This window comes from Leucoraja erinacea, chromosome 22, assembly GCF_028641065.1.
Source record: "Leucoraja erinacea ecotype New England chromosome 22, Leri_hhj_1, whole genome shotgun sequence".
NCBI classification, from domain to species: Eukaryota; Metazoa; Chordata; class Chondrichthyes; order Rajiformes; family Rajidae; genus Leucoraja; species Leucoraja erinaceus.
The window spans coordinates 18,751,390-18,773,985 of NC_073398.1; positions in this window are offsets into that span (position 1 = coordinate 18,751,390).

The following is a 22,596-nucleotide window of genomic DNA, read 5'->3' on the forward strand; positions in this document are numbered from 1 at the left end:
CCGGCTTTTAATTTTTGCCGCTAAGGGGAACGTCGTTCCCCCTCTGTGACTCGTTGCAATGCGTGTAGCGATATATGACACGCATGCGTCCTGGCGGGGTTCTTCACGTAGTCACTCACGTGACTCCGAAGTAAAATAGAATTGTGCAGCACAATGTACAGCAGGTGTGAATATTTAACTAATTAACGTTATAGCGCAAGGAAATATGAAATATCAGCAGAAGCACATTTGTTCAATCATCACACAATTATATCCCAGTTAAAAGATAAAATCTGACCTTAAATTTTAATTAACTCAAAGTTTAATTTACACATTATTTTCACATGCCATATGGATTGATGTTATTTTGCTGATGCTGGAGGTAATTTGCATATTTGCAATAAGTATAATTCATTATATATTCTGTGATTAATAGTAATTTGACCAGCAAAAAAAAAAACACAGTCCTATGTATGTTAACTTTTCTATTCTGTGTTGATATTCCTGTTACTAATAATTGTAGAAGTTTATATCAGAAACCTGCACTGTGGTCATCATATTCAGATCAAATGCTAAATAAATGGACATTAGAAATGTAAACATGAAAGAAATATTTATGTGCTTATTTTTTCCAGAGACACTCTTATGTCAAACCAAAGCAAGACATGGTACGTCACAAGAATGTGTTGCTTTTTACTTTTGAGACTTACTGTTCATAAATTCTGCCTTGCATCATGGCTAAACATATTGATTTGGCAGAACACCTCCATTAAGCAGTGGCCATGTGCTTCCAGATGCCCATCACTTTCTTTCTAATTCTACTCCCACTCTGATATTTTTATCTTAGCTTCCTGAAACTCAATATAAGATTGAAGAAGATAACTTTATATTCCACCTAGATATATTGGAGTGCTTTGGACTTAAAATTATACTCATCTATTTCAGATAACCAATCTTTCCTGTTTGTGCCACAGCAGTTTACTGCAACCTGAAATTCCAGCATTGTCTTCTTCTCTTTCTACTAGGAAGGTCCACATTCCCATCCCTCTACCTATGTTCCCCTCTATTAATTGGATAGAATACCAAGCTTTCAACAGTCTGCCTTAGATGGCACCACATATTTTGTGTTTCACAGATAATCTTGGATTTCACCCTATCAAATTTCCCTTGCCCTCTTGACAACTTCAAATATGTTTGATTTCTCATCTTTTTCAACCATCAGGTCATCAGCCTGGAATGGTAACTTTGTCCCCCACAGTACATGCCTTCAACACTTCCTTTCTAACTTCAGATTTCCAGGATCTGCAATTTTTGTATTTTCTATATTTCATTGAGTCACCCTGTAATTATTATTTTAGCTTTTAGAATTCTCGACTCGAAAGTGCAAAATCATATCAATTATCTGATTAACCATTCTTCAGCTCACGGGGAGCTAGTTTATAGAAGTCTCAACATTTTTTGCCAACTATAGCTTTACAATACCAGTATTAGAAATCTTCGTAAAACAAACACTGGGACATATTTTGGAAATAAAGACACAAATTGATAATTACAGCACAGCAAATTATTTACTCTCATCTGCTCTGCAACAAATAAAGAGAGAATGTGTACGTACATAGGAGACTTACAGTAATCTGTTATTGTGTTTCATGCTTAAACCTCTTAGGATAACAAAGAAAGATGTATTTTTAGTATAATGTTTTCTACCTTAACATCTTCATTAAATGTGTTTTTGTGTCTGGTGATTACTATTACTGGAGAAGTATCACACATAATCAATAACTAGTAGTCCTAATGTATAAAGAGGATGTCAATAAATCAACACATTTATTCATTATTATTTGTAAAGTTATGGTCCCATAGACATTAAGAACATTTAATCTGATATTATATATTTTTTATTCAGAATTAAGAATTGCAATTTTACAGCAAATTCTTTCTGGTCATCTTGAAATATGTGTTGATAAAAACATGGATAAAATTGCATTATGCATGTGCTTTTATGCCATTTATTCCCATCTTCCTGATGTTCGCGTGCAGAAGTTTGGAGAAGCTCACTCTGCAGATATTTGCTTCTGTTGATTTCATTCAGTTAAATGAGACTTCATCAAGGCACATCAACCAAGATAACAACCAAAGGGCGACAGTGGTGCAGCGGTAGCGTTACTGCCTTACAGCACCAGAGACCTGTGTTTGATCGTGACTATGGCTGCTTTGCTGTACGGAGTTTGTACGTTCACCCCATGACCCCCATGGGTTTTCTCCACAATCTTCGGTTTCCTCCCACACTCCAAAGATACAGATTTGTAGCTTAATTGGCTTGGTATAATTGTAAATTGTCCTTAGTATACGTACTATAGTGTAAGTGTGTGGGAATTGCTGGTCAGCGTGAGAACAGAGGGCCACAAAATTCAGGAGTAACTCAGCTGTTCAGGCAGCATCTCTGGAGAGAAGGAATGTGACATTTCAGGTCGAGTCCCTTCTTCGGATTGGGAGTAGAGGGAAAGGGAAATGATAGATATAGACAATGATGTAGAGAGATATAGAACAAATGAATGAAATATATGCAAAATAGTTACAATGATAAACAAAACAGGCCATTGTTAGCTGTTTGCCAGGTGAGAAGGAGAAGCTGGTACAACTTGGGTGGGGGAGTTAAACTAAATAAGTGACATGATTAATTCTTCAATTAAATCCTACAAATATTGGTTGGTTCATAGACTTTGATTTATTTTCTTCTGCAACAAAACTAATGATGAAGATCAGTGAGCAGGTGACCAGATATCTTGAGAGAGGAGATGATATGCTTTAGGCCTTGATGAGGAGTCCGGTTAAATATATATAACAAACTGACAATCTGAAGAAGGGTCTCGACAAGAAACGTCACCTATTCCTTTTCTCCAGAGATGCTACCTGACCCGCTGAGTTACTCCAGCTTTTTGTGTCTAACATTAAGAGATACTGCGTCAAAAGTGTCAGGTAACAACCATCTCCAACAACAAAACCTTTGGCATTGAATAATATTACCATCGCTGAATCCTCCTCCACCACTGAGGCCACCATTGCCCTGAAATTCAACAAGACCATAAATACTGTCACAGCAAGAGAAGATCTATTTATGGGTAGCGGACAGGCCCATGAGTTAAAATTCTCCACTGCGGCATGTCATGTTTGAAGATATTAGACGGGAACTCGCTCAAATTAATTGTAGGTTGTTTGAAGGAAAAGGAATTTTCATAAAGTGGGATGTTTTAAAAAGTGTGCTGACAAGACTCCAGGCCAAGTGTGCTGACAAGACTCCTGTTCCTGTTAGAGTGAAGGGCAAGGCAGGTGGGCATAAAGAAGCACAATGTGCTACAATAATTCAACAGTTCAGGCAGCATCTCTGGAGGAAAAGGTTAGGTGACATTTTGGGTCGAGATCCTTCTTCAGACTCGAGGAAAAGTTTAGGAGATGTTTTGGTTCGGGATTCTTCTTCGGACATAAGGAAGCTTGGACGAGGAGAGAGATTGAGGCTTCGGTCAAGAATAAGAAGGAGGCATGGGGCAGGGATAAGCAGCCGAGATCACAATCTGCATGGTAATATGATACAATACGATACAATATAACTATTTATCCAAGGAGGTAAATTCTACTCTGGAGGGTTAGATTGCATGGGTTCCAAGGAGACGTAGATGGGGCATGTTGGCTGCATGGGCAATTTGGGCTGAAGGGTCTATATCCAAGCTGTATGACTCTATGACTGTATGAGATCAGTAGCTGGGTATCCTGTGGCAAGTAATCCAGCTCCATATATCGCAATGCCTTTGCAGCATCTACAAGGTGCAAGTCAGGAATGCGATGGAATAGTCTCCAGTTCCCTCGATGAGTGCAGTTCCAAAAAATAGTCAAGACACTTGATGCCATCCAGAACAGCTCAGCTTTATGAATTGTAACATTCATTATCTCCACCACTGGCACTCTACGGTGGCGATGTGTGCCATCTACAAACTGAACTACAAATGATCAAGGCAGTACCCACCACAACCCTTGTCTCTATCTTCAAATGCAAAAGGCAGTAAGTGCATGGAGACATTGGCACATTCAGCATCCTCTCCAAATTACCACCCATGATGATTTGGAAATAAATTGCCATTTCTTCATCAAAGGTGTGTTTAAAACCTGCATCTCCTTCCTAATAGTAACGTGAATCTTTCACCAGAAGTACAGTAACCATTCAAGAATGTATCCCACCACAACGTTCTCTGGAGAAGTTAGGTAATAATTGTTCATCATAGCAGTGATACCTGAATCCCAAAATGTGAATAAAAACAAAATCTGAAGACAGTTGACCAAAAGCATAATTGATCTGAGTTTTTGTTTCTATAGGAAATCTTTGGTGGTGGCCAATCTTGCACTGCCAAGCACTAATCCTGTCTTCACATGCATTGATTAACCTTAGTTAACAATCTGTCAGGAACTATATTAATATGGTGTGTCCAAACATAATTAATTATTGGGGTTGCAAATATATCAGATGCATCATTTCATTTTTGTCCCTTCCCAATTTTCCCAGGAAATTCAACTGGGCTTCTGTATGAATAATTCCTTCAGAAACAGGCAACAAATTGATGAGATTTATTTTAAATTTCACATGTGCCAACAAAATTTCAGTGATTTATCTCGTATGTGACAGTTCAAATAATATGTGATTGATGGCTAATACCTTGCTATCCATAACACCGATAGAGATTTTCTTGGTGAGAGGGATTTGCAAAATACAATCATAAGAAATACTATTTGGAACGGCTTCCTTTCCCAGTTACTGTCATTTGTCTTTATTCCCTGCTAAAGGCCTTCCTGTCTTTCCATTCCATTGTCTGGTCATGGGTAAAAATGACAGATTACATAAGGTTGCAGCCATGCAGAGCGGATATAAACTTTCCCAAGTGTTAGTGCTATGTTTAGTTTAGTTTAGCTTAGAGATACAGAGCAGAAACAGGCCCTTCAGCCAACTGAGTCTGCACCGACCAGCGATTCCCGCATATAAACACTATCCTACACAGACTAGACAATTTACACATATACCAAGCCTACATACCTGTACGTATTTGGAGTGTGGGAGGAAACCGAGGATCTCGGAGAAAACTCACGCGATCACGGTAAGAATGTACAAATCCGTACAGACAGCAGCCGTAGTCGGGATCGAACCCAGGTCTCCATCACTGTAAGCGCTGTAAGGCAGAAACTCTACCGCTCTGCCACCTTGCCGCCCTATTTGCCGCATTTAACTACTCTGCCTCACTCCGATTAGCCTGACTGACTACCCTTTCATGTTTTAATTTTCAAAAATAACCTTTATTTGTGAAAAAAAATTGTGCCGAGATGTACAATATTGCCAAAATTGGGTTAACACCTTTCATTTTAGTTATTCATTGCCACTTATGTGGTCCCCTGGGGTGATATACTATCCCTTGTTTAGGGGGGTCCCCTCAGTATCTAGCAGTGGAAGAACAGAGCCTTGTCGTTGGCTGCACCAAGCTTCAGTGTGTCCTTCAGCACAGACTCTTCTAGTCTGGAATGGGCCAGTCTGCAACATGTCGCTGTGCTGGAAGACGCCTGACTTCCATAGATCTGGACTGAACGGTTCTGCTGTAATGCAGCAGCAACACCAGAAACAGTTATCCACCCACCCCCCCCAAGTGATTTATGAAACCCACAATTAACTCAGCCCAATTCGTTTTTCTATTCCTCCCTAAGTCATGGGCACAACCGGGGAAATCTTCCTGCGCCAACTCCAGATGGTGCAGGGAGAATATAGCCAGGTTGACATAGCAGAGGTGCCCATCCGGGAAGTCCCCTATTCTGCATGGGATTTGATGCAATGCCACAGGGCCTGTCTGCACCACTGACAACAATGGTTGACACTGCTGGTTTAAACCAATGCCAATGTTGCTCTCCAATGTTGACATCCAGCTGTATACCCAGTTATAGACACTCAGTAATTCAGCAGAACAGGCAACATATCTGGAGAGAAGGAATGGTTGTCATTTTCAGGTTGAGACCTTTCTTCAGACTGAAAGTCACGGGAAAGGGAAATGAGAAATATGGACAATGATGTAGAAATATATAGAACAATGAATGAAAGATATGCAAAAAAGTAACGATGATAAAGGAAACAGGCCATAGTTAGCTGTTTTTTGGGAGAGAACGAGAAGCTGGTGTGACTTGCGTGGAGGAGGGAATGAGGGAGAGGGAATGCCGGGGTTACTGACAGATGTTCTTCCAGTTATTCCTGACAGATGGCACTGCTGCAGTATGCTCATAGTCATAGAGTCATAGAGTGAAACAGTGTGGAAACAGGCCCTTCGGCCCAACTTGCCCACACCGGCCAACATGTTCCAGCTACACTAGCCCCACCTGCCTGCACTCACTCCATATCCCACCAAATTTGTCCTATCCATGTACCTGTCTAACTGTTTCATAAACGTTGGGATAGTCTCAGCCTCAACTACCTCTTCTGGCAGCTTGTTCCATACACCCACCACCCATTGTGTGAAATAGTTGCCTCTCAGATTCCTATTAAATCTTTTCCCCTTTCACCTTAAACCTGTTTCCTCTGGTCATTGATTCACCAACTCTGGGCTTGGATGAGTGCATGAAGAACTGTGCCCTGCAGGGATACAGACCAAGAGATAAACGGTGGGATTTGGCTCAGTATTGGCTTTGCAAATTGGCATGGGCATAATGGACTGTGAAGGTTCCTGGTTATAGATTTTCCATAACTCTAAGATGGAAGTTCAACTGGTGGTCAGTGGTGGCGAACATACGATTGCAACAAAGAGCATTAAAATGCACATCAAGAAAGGCTGATTGTCAGATGTCAGGATATCACTTCACTACATCGCTTGACTCAGCACCAAGTCATCTGATGAAGCACAGACACATATATGCGTGAAGTATTCTGAAGGTTGAAAGGGACCTGGGCTAAACAGGTCAGTGTAGAGGAGTGTAGATATCAGGCAACTAAGCCATCATACCGACAACTGGAGAGCAGTATCTACCTAATAGGAGACCCTCGGACTATCCTTGATTGGAGTTTAATGGACTTTATCTTGCACTAAATGTCATTCACATTATTTCCTTTATCATATTTCTGTACACTGTGGATGGCTCAATTGTAATAATCTATTGCCTTTCCGCTGACAGGTTAGCACGCAACAAAATCTTTTCACTGCATCTCAGTAAAAGTGACAATAAACTAAATTAAATATGCCAGCTTATTTATTTTACATCACTTTATCTTACCATTTAAATAAATGTATTACATATTAGTGTTTTAACTAATTACGTTTCATTAATTAAAATATATTCTTTCTATTTAGCCTATTTTGAAATACATTGACCATAAGAAATATTGTAAAATAGTTCACATCGAGACGTTGCAGGAGCAGGTCATCACGGCGGCACAGTGGCACAGCAGTAGAGTTGCTGCCTTACAGCGATTATAGCGCCAAAGTGCTGGGTTCGATCCCAACTACGGATACTGTCTGTACAAAGTTCGTACGTTCTTCCCCGTGACCACGTCGGTTTTCTCCGAGATCTTCGGTTTCCTCCCGCACTCCAAAGACTACAAGTTTGTAGGTTAATTGGCTTGGTATAACTGTAAATTGTCCCTAGTCTATGTAAGATAAGTGTTAATGTGCGGGGATCGCTGGTGGGCGCGGACTCGGTGGGCCGAAGGGCCTGTTTCTGCACTGTATCGCAAAACTAAACTAATCAGGAAATTACACTTAAACCCTGGATCTTGCTCTTGTTGGCAGAGGATCATACCATTGGTTTATGTCCTGTTAGTACAGGTGCTCTGGTATTATGGGGCATGTGCCAGATATAGAAAGTCCAGCCCAATTAATCTTCGATCTTTGCTATGAAATTTGTCAGATATACTTCAGCATATTGGTGTGTGAAATTCTGTTGATAGAAGTGACCTGGAAAAAATATTAAACCATGTGGGATATCTCACTGTGGCTGCTTGGAGTTGGGTTTCTTTTCCTTATCCTTCAGTTATAATTAACTTTGAGCCACTTAAACTTTATTGGAAGTACTACTTGATAATGGCATGCCAGGGACCTTGGGAAATGAGAGGATTAATGGCCTGTCTCCACAGGTCAATCACCATTTGTGAATAGAGAAACAGAGTTAACAGTTCGGGTTAATGATCTGACCAAAAGTTGCTGCACTCAACTCCTTGACTCTCCAAAGATGCTAGCTGACCTAATTTATTTCCAATCTCTGGCGTCTGTAGTCCACCTACGTAACCAATGAAATTTAAGGATTTGAATGATCAGCAAATATCGAATAATGCAACAAACATAATTTAATCGTAGACGCAAGACTATAATCGTGGACTGCACTTCTTCCCACACTGCTTCCTGTAAGGACTCCATCCCCTACTCCCAATTCCTCCGTCTACGCCGCATCTGCTCCACGGATGAGGCGTTCCACACCAGGACATCTGAAATGTCCTCATTATTCAGGGAACGGGGGTTCCCCTCCTCCACCATAAATGAGGCTCGCACCAGGGTCTCTTCCATACCCCGCAACACTGCTCTCTCTCCCCATCCCCCCACTCGCAACAAGGGCCGAGTCCCCCTAGTCCTCACCTTTCACCCCACCAGCCGTCACATACAAAAAGTAATCCTCCGTCAGTTTCGCCACCTCCAACGTGACCCCACCACTTGCCACATCTTCCCATCTCCCCCCATATCTGCCTTCCGCAAAGACCGCTTCCTCCATAACTCCCTTGTCAATTCTTCCCTTCCCTCTTGTACCACCCCCTCCCCGGGCACTTTCCGTTGCAACCGCAAGAGATGCAACACTTGTCCCTTTACCTCCCCCCTCGACTCCGTTCAAGGACCCAAGCAATCGTTCCAGGTGCGACAGAGGTTTACCAGCATCTCTTTCAACCTCATCTATTGCGTCCGCTGCTCTAGATGTCAGCAGATCTATATCGGTGAGACCAAGCGGAGGTTGGGCGATCGTTTCCCCGAACACCTCCGCTCAGTCCGCAATAACCAAGCTGACCTCCCGGTGGCTCAGCACTTCAACTACCCCTCCCACTCCGTCTCCGACCTCTCTGTCCTGGGTCTCCTCCATGGCCACAGCGAGCAGCACCGGAAATTGGAGGAACAGCACCTCATATTCCGTTTGGGGAGTCTGCATCCTGGGGGCATGAACATCGAAATCTCCCAATTTTGTTAGTCCTTGCTATCTCCTCCCCTTCCTCAGTCCTCCTGCTGTCTCCTCCCATCCCCCAGCCTTCGGGCTCCTCCTCCTTTTTCCTTTCTTGTCCCCGCCCACCCCCGCCCCCCATCAGTCTGAAGAAGGGTTTTGGCCCGAAACGTTGCTTATTTCCTTCGCTCCATAGATGCTGCTGCACCCGCTGAGTTTCTCCAGCTTTTTTGTGTAACCTTCAGAAATACTTAACTTTGTATGCCATGTTACAAAGACAAACAGAAATACATTTTGTTCAGAAACTTTAAGATTGGTTATTGATAATTTATTAAAAAAAACTATGACCCATATTGAGGTGGGGATACTTTAAAATTGTGCCATGGTGAAAATAAATTATTCCCAGACAGCACTTACATTCATTTTCAAAAATTAATTTAATCAAAGGAACTTACATTATGGATTTGTGTCCAGCCCTATTAGTGGCAAACACACAAAAAAAGACAATTTATTAATATTAATAATAATAATTAATGATAATATTTAATAATAGCAAAGATAATTTAAAGCTGTCATTTTGGATTCTGAGACCATAGAAGTCTTCGTTTTGTGCATGTTTAACTTGTATTTGGAGCAGCACAACAAAACAATTTTGAGATGTTGTGCAAACCTAGCAAAGTTGTGGCGGCACCCAACTTATTTCCTCCTCCAGTTTGCTGGGTTTCGATTAGCTGTTTTTTGTTAAATCCCGATTGCTCTACCGCAACACATCGGCCCATTTTTGAAATTTAGGACATGAGTTTTCTACATCGTCAGTCATTTGATTCTGTGCTTCTGCCAGGAATCGGCTGCACATTTTAATTACTTCAGCAAAACACCTCTTTTGATTCAGAAGTACAGATGAGGAAGACCAATTGACCTATATTAGCCCATCTATCAAATCCAATTAATCTCCTGTTTTAAATGAGGTACGTGCCAAAAAATAATTGTGATAATTAGTAATATTTGAAAGCAGAATGAACTAGCCTGGAATATTTAAAGATCATTGAAAATAATGAAAGGGAGGTTCAAGAAACCAAAAACAAAGTATATCAGAACATAAGAAATAGGAGTAAAAGTAGGTCAATTTGTCCTTCAACCTGCTCCATCAGTCAATAACATCCTGGCTTGACTAATCTTGGTCTTCATTCTTCTTTTTTGTTCCCGTGCCATACCCCTTTGACCCTCTTACACTTTAAATTCCTTCCAATTTCTGCCAATGTGTCCACCTCCACAGCCTCGAGGTTATAGGAACTGATCTGCACCTCCAGCTGGGCCGGAGTTCCAGAGCCCTGGCTGCAGGGTGCAAATTTGACCCGCCGAGCGGCCATGGAAGTCCTGATGAGATTGACATCGGCTGCCTCACCCGACCTAGGCGCTACATTTTCGGGGGGACTTCCGTGGAGGGTGGGGGATTTCAAGTGTGCTTTCGTAATTTTTTCTGGATTAAAGAAGCTTTCAGACCAACAGTTGCCTGAAAATCGGTGGTGGACTTGTCGTAAGGGTACCTATAAATACTTATATCAGATGTAGCTCAACATTTTGACTTAAGCTTAGGACTCCAGAAGAGATGCGTTCAATATCATCACATGCCCAACCCAATGTTAGCCTAACCATTCAAGACACTCCACTCCATGGGGAAGTAGCAAGCTATAGTCAGAGGGTGGCATTAATGTAATAAAGCACCAGCCTTCAAACTACAGTATTTCCAAATATAAATGACAAGCACTAATCAGTTTTGCAATTACAAGAACAGTAAACAAATCTGTGAAGGGAACAAGGTTTTAGCTCACAGTGGGAGATATGTTTAGGAAAAACATGACCATAAGACATTCTCTTGTGCATTGGCCAAATGTAATCATTCGAGCTTTGTAGATTCAACTACATTGACTTGACATTAGACACCTTGAGCTAAGATATTTTACAACATTGTGAGATAGATGCATGAGTTATACCTCCAAGCCCAGAATGAATACATGGAAGGTTCTAGGTTAAATTTTGCCATGTGGCAAATCAAACATGGCCATGGACATATTTACCTGTCAATCAACACTGTGTTTTTTGTATAAAATAACCAACTTTTGCAGTATTGATATTGTAAAGCTTCTGCTGACAAAACCCAGACATCCAAAATATTATGATGTTAAAATAAGAAATGTTTAGAATAATGATGTGAACTACCTTCCCTCAACAAGGATGTTTATGTATTCCAAGTTGATCTGGCCAATTAAGACGTGCAACCATTATACATATATGATTCCATGGAACCATTTGTTCACACCCAAAATATTAAAGTAGGCTGTGCACTGTAGCTGTTATATTTTACTTGATCACCTGCTATTACTCTTGTACGTAAAATATATATATTTTCGAGTCAAAACTCAAAATCTATTAAGTTTTATATATATAAATATAAAACTTGATATATTTTGAGTTTGGGAAGATTCTTTTTCACCGGGTCTCCTTTGTGTGTTTGGTGGTGTCAACAAACGACCAGCGAGATCGGTGATCTGAAGTAACTCATTCAAGAGCAATACTTGAAACTAGTAATCACATACCTACATTGACCGCCACTGATGAAGACAGTCATTTCAACCCACCTGCTTCTGTTGCATAATTCTACTTCCGCTACATCTCTCTACTCGTGATCACCTTTACTCGCAGTCTTTGAGGCCAGACTGAACCCACATCCTTTCTGTACCTTTGTGTACCTTGGACTCACAAAACACATTAAAGCAAAGTCTTAACCAATTAGTAGTCAGTAAATCACAAACTGGCCGTTACTACTTACTTCAAAACATCAGATTCACAACATAAACATTTTTGGGTTGACTATGTCGCTGCAGTTTAAGGCATCTTCACAGGTACCAATGATTTTTTTTGTGGAAACAAAGAACTCCTGCTGCTGGCTACTACACAAAAGGACACAAAGTGCTGGAGTAATTCAGCAGGTCAGGCAGCATCTCTGGAGAAAACGGATAGGCGATGTATCAGGCTGAAACCCTTCCTGGAAACAAGATCCTTGGAGACTTGACTGGCTGAGTTTCTCAAGCACTTTATGTACCTTAAAACATTTTTGGCTCATCTCACTGGATTGCTAAAAGTTCTACCATTCACTGTAAAAGTCATGCCCTGGATTAATTTCTCAAAATGCAACACCTCACAATTAGTTGCATTAAACTCTGTTATCCATTCTTTAGCCCACTTGTCCAACTAATCAAGTGACTGCAATTTTTGATAACCATCTTCACTGTCTAAGATACCACCTACTCTAGTGTTCTAAATATGCTCCTAAAGCTTACACCCTCCCCCCTTCCATAGTCTAGTTCAGTAAAAAACACTGACTCAAGCACTGGACCAACTAATCTTTATTTTTAGAACAAACAGCAAATTCCCCTATACAATACCTAAACCACCGCGGGATCAATCCTTGTCTCTGCATGGCCAGGCCCTTCAGCCTCGTGCAAGCAGACACTGCCCAAAAGGTCACCCAGTCCCAAGCACCCTTCCAGAAGATCGACACCGATCCAAAATGGGGCTAACTTTTATTGGTCCACGAACCTTGAGGGGCCAAACTACATAGGGGTGGTCCCCTTACAATCCAATCAAACATATCAATTACATCAATATATTATTGACAGTTCCCCAATCCAATTACAGAGAGTCTTAAACAATATTTCTTACAGAAGCTTCTAGAAGGAAGCTAGTCAACTGAATAATGCAACATTTACCCTGGAACACAAAACAATTCTGCTAAGGCTTAACACTTTGGCAAATCAACAAACCGCAGGGCAACTGTCTTGCAACATTATTTACAATTCCTTTGCAGCAATCCAATCATATCAATGCATTTAAGTTTATTTGCAGAGTTTTTATACATTTTATCATTTAAGGGGAAATGAGGAGAACATCCGGATCTTTCACCATCCTGCATATCAATCTGAGGCTCAGACTGGCCAGCACCATCCACAGCCTGTAATTTTTCACTGACAAAGGTTAAGCAATTCTGGCAAATGCAGGGATTCTCCATTTTATAGTGTCTTTAATTTGGTCAACATTAACAGTGTCATCTGTAAATGTACTAATTATTCCTTGTAAATTCTCATCTAAACCACAAACAACAATGGGCCCAGCACCGATCCCTGAGACACAGGAGTTCAAAAAATAATATTATTTGTTATAAATTATTATAACCCCCTCTTCCCTCTCTTGTTATTCTCCGACTGTATACCACATGAGGATATGAGCGTCACCAATCCTACTGCGGTTGTCAATGATTGGTGAGGAACCATTGGCCTTATCTGGAGATGTGTTTCTCTCTGACTTTTCACTCCTTTTGCAAAACATTTTGGATGCTCATAGTACTCCATTACATTGCCCCAAAATAATTTAAATAGACCAATCTGTAGGAAGTCAAATCTGTGCAAATGAAAAGCATCCAGGAAAGTATGTGATGTGATATATATAATGCAATAACAATATTTGTCACTAACGCAGTGGTTTCTGATGGTATTTATTTTCATCTGCAATATTTCATTCCTGCCTTTGAACCTTGAAACATCATTTAGCAGGAACTCAGGAAAGATTCTTATTGTTTTTCAGTACTAAAATTAGATTAATATTTGTAATGTAAATATTACTATTGATTTTCTACCTGACTTCTATGTAATCAGCAGGAAAGATGTTTCACAGCAATCACAGGCTTGACATAGCCCAGCATCTTATTTCTTAACGGTTGGAATTTGCTTAGCAGGAGTCAGTGCCCATGTTGTACTATTTTGTAGTAAGTTCTTGTCCTGGCATTCATTAAGAATGGGGAAGATGATTTAAAATTCAGTGCATTTCTGGAAGCAAGGTGTGTTGATAGATCCATTAACTTAAAGAATGATGTATATCCTTTTACTCCTGGAACATGCATGAGGGAACAGGAGTAATTCATTCAGCCCCTGGAGCTTGCTCTGAAGTTCAGGGCCAGCATATAGATGTGCCGTTGATACCTGTGTTCCGACCGATATATTCTCTACATCTGCAGAACCAGAAAAATATTTAAAACAAGTATTTATAGGGAATCATTTTCCACCTTTATGCACAGTTAATGAAAAATAAATGACTGAATTTGGCATTGAACATAATTGGGGTTAGAGTGGTTTTGTGAGTAGTTATATTTCATCAGAAGAGAAAGAATTGTAAATCTCCTGGGCTTTGAGCAAGTTTTGCTATGAGTGATAGAAGGAAGAGGGCTGTGTAAATTAATGATTTTGTCAGGAATAAATGCAAATGAGAAAGCAAACAAGGTGAACTATAAATTAGTACCTAGATTTTATTACTTGCATCTCAATTAATTGCCTCATTAAATACAGCCATTTCAGTATTCATTTCTCTTCATGATGCTATATTGACAACTTTTATAAAATCTTACAAAACTCTAACAAGCACTCTTGATATATATTTTTTTCAAATTACGTGCAATCTTAAATGTTTTTCTCACACACTAATGCAATCTTTATATTAATGAATAATCAATATTAAGTACTGTTACATATTAAATGTAGTTGAGCCACTTCATCACCATTTTTTAAAGCAACAGTGTGTTGTTTAATATTTATCCATATATATTTTAATTAGGTTATATTGTATCCACATTATGTCAGAAGTTTCTGTAGTATTTTTAATTTATATTTTCTTTGTATATCCACACTGTTAGTCCAGATTAGATTCAATTACATGCCTGGAAATAGCCTGTAGTTATTACTAAATGATCATGTTTAGTCAGAGGGTGGTGAAACTGTGGAATTCATTGCCATAGACGGATGTGGAGGCCACGTCAATGGATATTTTTACGGCAGAGATTGACAGTTTCTTGATTAGTAAGGGTGTCAGGGGCTATGGTGCAAAGGCAGGAGAATTGGGTTGAGAGGGACAGATAGATCTGCCTTGATTTAATGTTGGAATAGACTTGATGGGTTGAATGGCCTAATTCTGCTCCTAGAACTTATGAACTTAAGTTCATATCAAATTCCCGTAATCGTTGTTGTAACCTGGACATACTACATTTGAAATGTGTTATGAGTGCATGTGTATTTATCAATTTCTTCCAAGGTTTAGACAATAATTGTTTTATTTTCATTGTTGCCCTCAGAACAATTTCTAAATTGACAATAACAGAGGTACTGTAGGGAAGAAATTACATGTTAATCTTTGGCTAGCAACAAATACTATCATCTTAGCCCAAGCTAAGGAAGGAGAATGTCATCAAAGTTTTAGCTTCTGATCCTTGTTTGTGATTGTCTACTGAAACATGTACCTTGAATTTCAACAGAAGATTCAAAGAGTTTTAAAACACAGGAATTGGCCTTTCGGCCCACCACGTCATACCAAACATTTTTTCCAATTTGCACTAGTGTTATTTGTATGCATTATGGCTGCATCCTTCAATGCCTTTCCTTGTTAAATGTTTTCCTAAATGCACCTTAAATATCGTAATTCTATCTGATGCCCCTGATCCCCTGTAAATCTCCTGCCTGACACTGGTGGAAGTGTCTAATCGTAGACACTTCGACCAGCTCACCCCTCAGCCTCCTTCAGTCCAGAGAAAACAAGTCCAGCTTATTCCATTTGTCCCCATAACTGATGTCCCTCAATCAGTGGACCATCTTGCAGGATCACGTAAATAACTCATTACTTTTGTGTCTGATGTTTCCAAAGGTTTAACAATCCAATGGCATAGGAACATAGAAACATAGAAAATAGGTGCAGGAGTAGGCCATTCGGCCCTTCGAGCCTGCACGGCCATTCAATATGATCATGGTTGATCATCCAACTCAGTATCCTGTACCTGCCTTCTCTCCATATTCCCTAATCACTTTAGCCACAAGGGCCACATCTAACTCCCTCTTAAATATAGCCAATGAACTGTGGCCTCAACTACCTTCTGTGTCAGAGAATTCCACAGATTCACCACTCTCTGTGTGAAAAATGTTTTTCTCATCTCAGTCCTAAAAGACTTCCCCCTTATCCTTAAACTGTTACCTCTTGTTCTGGACTTCCCCAACATCGGGAACAATCTTCCTGCATCTAGCCTGTCCAACCCCTTAAGAATTTTGTAAGTTTCTATAAGATCCCCCCTCAATCTTCTACATTCTAGCAAATATACGCCGCGTCTATCCAGTCTTTCTTCATATGAAAGTCCTGTCATCCCAGGAATCAGTCTGGTGAACCTTCTCTGTACTCCCTCTATGGCAAAAATGTCTTTCCTCAGATTAGGAGACCAAAACTGTACACAATACTCCAGGTGTGGCCTCACCAAGGCCCTGTACAACTGCAGTAGAACCTCCCTGCTCCTATACTCAAATCCTTTTGCTATGAATGCTAACATACCATTCGCTTTCTTCACTGCCTGGTGCACCTGCATGCCTACTTTCAATGACTGGTGTACCATGACACCCAGGTCTCGTTGCATCTCCCCTTTTCCTAATCGGCCACCATTCAGATAATAGTCTACTTTCCTGTTCTTGCCACCAAAGTGGATAACCTCACATTTATCCACATTATACTGCATCTGCCATGCATTTGCCCACTCACCCAACCTATCCAAGTCACCTTGCAAGCCTCCTAGCATCCTCCTCACAGCTAACACTGCCCCCCAGCTCCGTGTCATACGCAAACTTGGAGATGTGGCATTCAATTCCCTCGTCCAAATCATTAATATATATTGTAAATAGCTGGGGTCCCAGTACTGAGCCTTGCGGTACCCCACTAGTCACTGCCTGCCATTCTGAAAAGGACCCGTTTACTCCTACTCTTTGCTTCCTGTCTGCCAGCCAGTTCTCTATACACATCAATACTGAACCCCCAATACCGGGTGCCTAGCACATGGGTGGGTTGAGATGACTGTGGGTTGAGATGACCGGCATGCATTGTTGGACCTATTACATAAAGCATGTTCATTTTGATCACGTTGGTAGGTAGCTGCCAGTGGAGTATTGGTGGACTTGCACCTATTTCTCCACTGCCACTTCCCCTCCACCTCCTATTCCTTCCTCTAGCTTCACAATTTGCAACTCTTCTATCCTTTTATCTCACACCTTCTAGTTTTTCATCTCTGGACTTTGTCTAACCATCTGCCTAACAAAGCCCTCCATTGCGTGTATTCACGTTTCCTGTCACACGTTGACCTTCCTGTCCTCTCTTCCATCTTTATTCTACCCCTCCCCCCACACACACACACACCTCTACAATCTGTCTGGAGAAAGCCTCCTGACCCAAAACATCACTTATCCATGTCCTCCAGGGATGCTGCCTGACTTGTTACTCTAGCACTGTGTCTTTTTTTGGTAAACCAGCATCTGGAGTTCCTTGTTTCCACAATGTTCATGTTCTATCAGGAATTCACCAAAATTATTAACCTCATTTAAAACTGATAATTTTTTTAAGTTGTTATTGTCCTCTCCTCATGGCATGATGTCTAAGATGCACTTGGATGCACCTTTTCTCCAGAGATGCTGTCTGACCCGCTGATTTATTCCAGATTTTTGTGAATATCTTCAGGGTAAACCAGAATCTACAGTTCCTTCCAACACACTACATATCTGGAAACTTGCAACTTCGAGCAAAAGCATTTTCAGACACTCAGAGACAAAAGGCATTTTGAAAAGTTATTTGAGTAGTTTGTACATATCCTGCTCTAGAACTTCCCCCAACAACAGAATATCAAACATTGGAAAATGGGTTTTCTCAAAATCAATATCACATAAGCCTAACAAAGTAAGTCTGGATCTTTATATCTGTCACTTCAAGATAAAATCTTTTAGTAAAATTAATAACTAAAGCCCCTGTCCCACTTGGGCAACCTCCACCTTGAGTTCTGGTGACCTTGCCCATGACCTATAGTTGCGGGAAGGTTGCCACGTGGTAGGAGGTCTTCGTCACTCTATGGTCGGGAGTGGTCTCCACATAGTCGAGGCTTCAGCTAGGTCACGGCGTATTTTTCAAGATTTTTCAAGATTTTTCAATACTTTAGTCGTAGGTCTAGTCAAAGTCAGTCGTAGTAGGTCGTGATGCTAGTCGTAGCTACTCAAAGATGGTCGAAGGTAGTCGAAGATAATAGCTCCAGGGTCAAAAAAAAGGTCAGTAGAAAAAAAAGGTAATTTAAACAGCAGAACGTGACCTCCGTCACTCCAGGGCATGTTCATTCATAGCTGGAGAGTTTTTTGGAGAGGAGACTTGTGTTTTAGAGATGGCACCAAAAAGGCAGCAGCGCAAGGGGAGGAGTGGCAGGAGGTGATGCCACAAGAGGTGCTAGTGCAGGAGGAGTTAGCCCTGCATGAGAGACCCCATGGCGGAGGAGACCAGGGTGGTAGTATATGTCCCCACCACCACCCCATCCTTCACTGCTCATTTGAAGGCAGCAAAGCAGCCCTTTCTCCTGTATCTGACACAGCATCAGCGGCAGATGCCCCATTGGTGGTGAGGGAGGGCTGGAGGAAGGTTATGCTCTACACCTTCACCAGGCAGCAGGAGGGGTCTTTGAGGAATGGTTCCAGCAGAATGCCATCCTGTACGATAAGGAAAATGAGGGGTACAGGGACAGGGACAAGAATGGCATGCTTGCCATCCACTGCCCCACATGTGTGCTTAAAGTTCCATGTTTTGTCAAAGCCCAGCGCCACTCTCTTCCAGCTATCTGGTGTACTGGGACAGTCCATCACATCATCTCCATTCACCAATTGAGACCTTTTCTTGTGCTTCCTCTTCACCCTTTCCCTTCCCCTTCTGCCTTTTTTAAAAGGCTGCTGAAGCAAAAGGGCTACTGCAAACAGCATAGTATTTTTACTAACATCCTCCAACCTAGTTCCTTCCTTGCTTGCATGGTTCAGAATGAATTAAAAAAAAAACCTGGGAGGCATTTTCTAGTGAGAAAAATCTGCAGACATGACATCATTTTATCAGGTGATCATTTGAGTTGTAGACACTCGTCACTGGTCGTTGTTGATTTTCAGTGTGGTCCTCTGAGGTCGAAGGGGGTCATACTCATTTGCGGACCAATTTGCCAGAGACCATCCTCGAGTAAAACGTACATGGTCGAAGCCAGTCTTCAACAGTTGAAGGAGGTCGAAAGAGGTCTTCATCATCGTCAAGGGAGGCCTTCAACATAGTCGTAGGAGGTCGTATGTCACCGTATGACCTTGATTTATTTTTAGTCGCTAAAGGTCGCCAGAACTTGCGGTGGAGGTCTCCCAAGTGGGACAGGCCCATTATCCCTAAAAAGGTTTAGTTTAATGACTGATGTGGGTGTTTTCTGATACCTGCATATTTTGATTGTTTTATTTTTCTCTGCAAGTAATATTTGATTTCTTACAAAAAAGAACCTATTACGCCAAGATTGTGTATGCACCACGTTAGAATAATCACGAGGCTGTATTTCTTCTTAATTCTTGACGATGTCCTTGATACTTAAAATAGCAGACCTGTAAAAGGGACATCCGAGCAGTTGCAAAAAATACCAATGGCCTCAAGCCTCATGGGTTTTCAGAGGAGGGCCAGAGGAAAAAAGATGTGTCTGTGATAATTGCTCATTTCTAAGCTTCCCCCCAGTCTAGTTTCAGTAAAAACACTGAATCAAAAGCACGTCACAGATCAAACACTGTACCTGAACCACTGCGGGTTCGATCCTCGTGTCTGCCTATTCAAGCCCTCTAGGCCTCGCTCATACAGAGGCACTCCAGAGGTTCATGCAGTCCCGAGCGCTCTTCCAGAAGATCAAAGCTGAGCCTCGTGATCGCAGACTTTTATACCTCCCGGGACCTCGAGGGGCTGAACCACATGGGTGTGGTCTCTCAATAACCCAATTACAGATAACGATTAACCCCATACATACCAGGCATTCCCCTAACCCAATGATACAACAGTTCAATACATTGTATTCAAAACGGACTTCGAGAGGAAGTCAACTCAGAAACATTTACCCTGATTTACAGAAAACCCAGACAAGGCTCAACACCTCATCCAATCAACACTTGGCAAAGTCAAACTATGCAACATTATTTACAACTATTTACAAGATGTATGTCTGGTTTGCAGCCATCCAATCCATTCTATGCATTTTGCACCAAATTGACAGGGTTTGCAGATCTTCCCATTCTTTGCTTGCAAATTGTATCTAAGCCCCAGACACTCTGGCAGCTCTCTGCAGCTCGTCCCAGCTCTGCAGAGAGCAATTCCAATTCGACCAAATAAGTAAGTAAGTAAGTAAGTAAGTATGTTTTTTGACCAAGTATTCACATACAAGGAATTTGCCTTGGTGCTCCACCCACAAGTAACAACATGGTATACAGTGACAGTTATGAATAACTCAGAAAACACTAAACATTAATAATAATAAAACATTAATGATAAAACACCATTGATCAATCAGGCGAACCAACAAAATACCAGATCAAAGGGAGGCTACATATTTTTGGCTGTTGAGTAGAGCAACAGGTTAAAAACTGTTTTTATGTCTGGCTGTGGCAGCTTTGACAGTCCGGAGTCGCCTTCCAGAGGGAAGTGATTCGAAGAGTTTGTGGCCAGGGTGAGAGGGGTCGGAGATGATCTTGCCCGCTCGCTTGCTGGCCCTTGCAGTGTACAGCTCATCAATGGAGGGAAGGTTGCAGCCAATAACCTTCTCTGCTGATCGGACAATTCCAGGTGTTGTGCTTGGTGGCTGAGCCAAACCCAGACCATGATGGAGAAGGTGAGAACAGACTTTACGATGGCCGTGTAGAATTGGACCATCATTGCCTGTGGCAGATTGTGCTTCCTCAACTGCCGCAGGAAGTGCATCCCCTGTTGGGCCTTTTTGACTGTGGAGTCAATGGTAGCCCCCCACTAAAGATTATTGGAGATGATGGTTCCCAGGAACTTAAAAGACTCCACAGACGTGACTGTGGTGTTGTTGATGGTGAGTGGGGTGAGGGGAGGGGAGCACTCCTAATATCTGCAATCAATTCCACTGTCTTAAGAGCATTGAGCTCTGGGTTGTTGCGACAGCACCAGAACGCCAGCTGTGACACTTCCTGTCTGTAGGCAGATTCCTTCCCATCCTTCCCATCCTGGATCAGTCCAATCAGGGTTGTGTCGTCCGCAAACTTGAGAAGCTTGACAGAGGTGTCTGTGGAGGTGCAGTCATTGGTGTAGAGATAGCAGAGGAGAAGATAGAGTACGCAGCCTTGCGGTGCTCCTATGCTGAGTGTTTGCGGATCCGAGATGTGCTTTCCCAGCCTCACATGCTGCTTCCTGTCTGTCAGGAAGTTGGTGATTCACTGACAAAGGGGTTCAGACACAGTCAACTCGGAAAGTTTGGAGTGTTCTAGCTCTGGCACAATGGTGTTGAATGCAGAGCAAAAATCAACAAACAGGATCCTCGAATCAGTCCCATGGCGGTCTAGGTGCTGTAGGATGAAGTGCAGGACCAGGTTGACTGCATCATCCACAGATCTATTGGCCCGATATGCAAACTGCAGAGGGTCCAGCAGGGAGTTTGTGATATTTTTCAGCTTGGCCAGCACAAGCCTTTCGAGTGTCTTCACATGACTACAGATGTCAGTGCGACAGGCCTGTAGTCATTAAGACAAACTTGCCTTTTTGGGTACAGGGACAATAGTGGAGACTTTGAAGCAGGCAGAGACAGTACATGTTTGCAGGGACTGGTTAAAAATGTCTGTATAGTTCAGTGCCAGCTGTTTGACACAGAGCTTAAGAGTAGTGGGGGAAATATTGTCAGGTCCTGGAGATTTCCGGCTCTTTTGTCCTCTGAAAAGCCTGCCAGCAACCCAGAGAAAATCTCCCAGCAACTCTGAAACCAATTTTGAAGTTCAAGCTGCTCCAATTTAGCCAGGATTAACATCTGCTTGGCGCCGGTGTTATTAATGAAGGGCTCTATCATTTTCTCTTTCCATATCTATTTGCTCTTTTTTTTGTCACCTAATAAATGAATGAAGCAGATTCCAGTTTGGAGAAATCCTTAGGTTTGAGGTTCTATCGATGTTCCAAAAATTAGCAAGCAATTCAAGCTTTTCCCTGGGGCTATCAAACTGCACAACTACTCCCCCTTCTGTTGTAGAGTGTGTCCCCTTCCCCCTACCCCCCCTCCCCAATCTTTCCACATCACCAATCCTGGACTTTCCACTCGGCACTTTAATTTCATGTTTCATGTATCTTGTTGTGTTTTATGTCTGTTGCAAACTAATTTCCCTCATGGGATGAATAAAGTTCTACCGTATGATATCGTATTGTAGCATAATTTCCTAATCTTCAGTCAAAACCATGCTTGTGCTGATTAAGAGTGACGTTTGTGAGAACCCTCTGGTGGTGCTAGGTCCAAGCATTGTG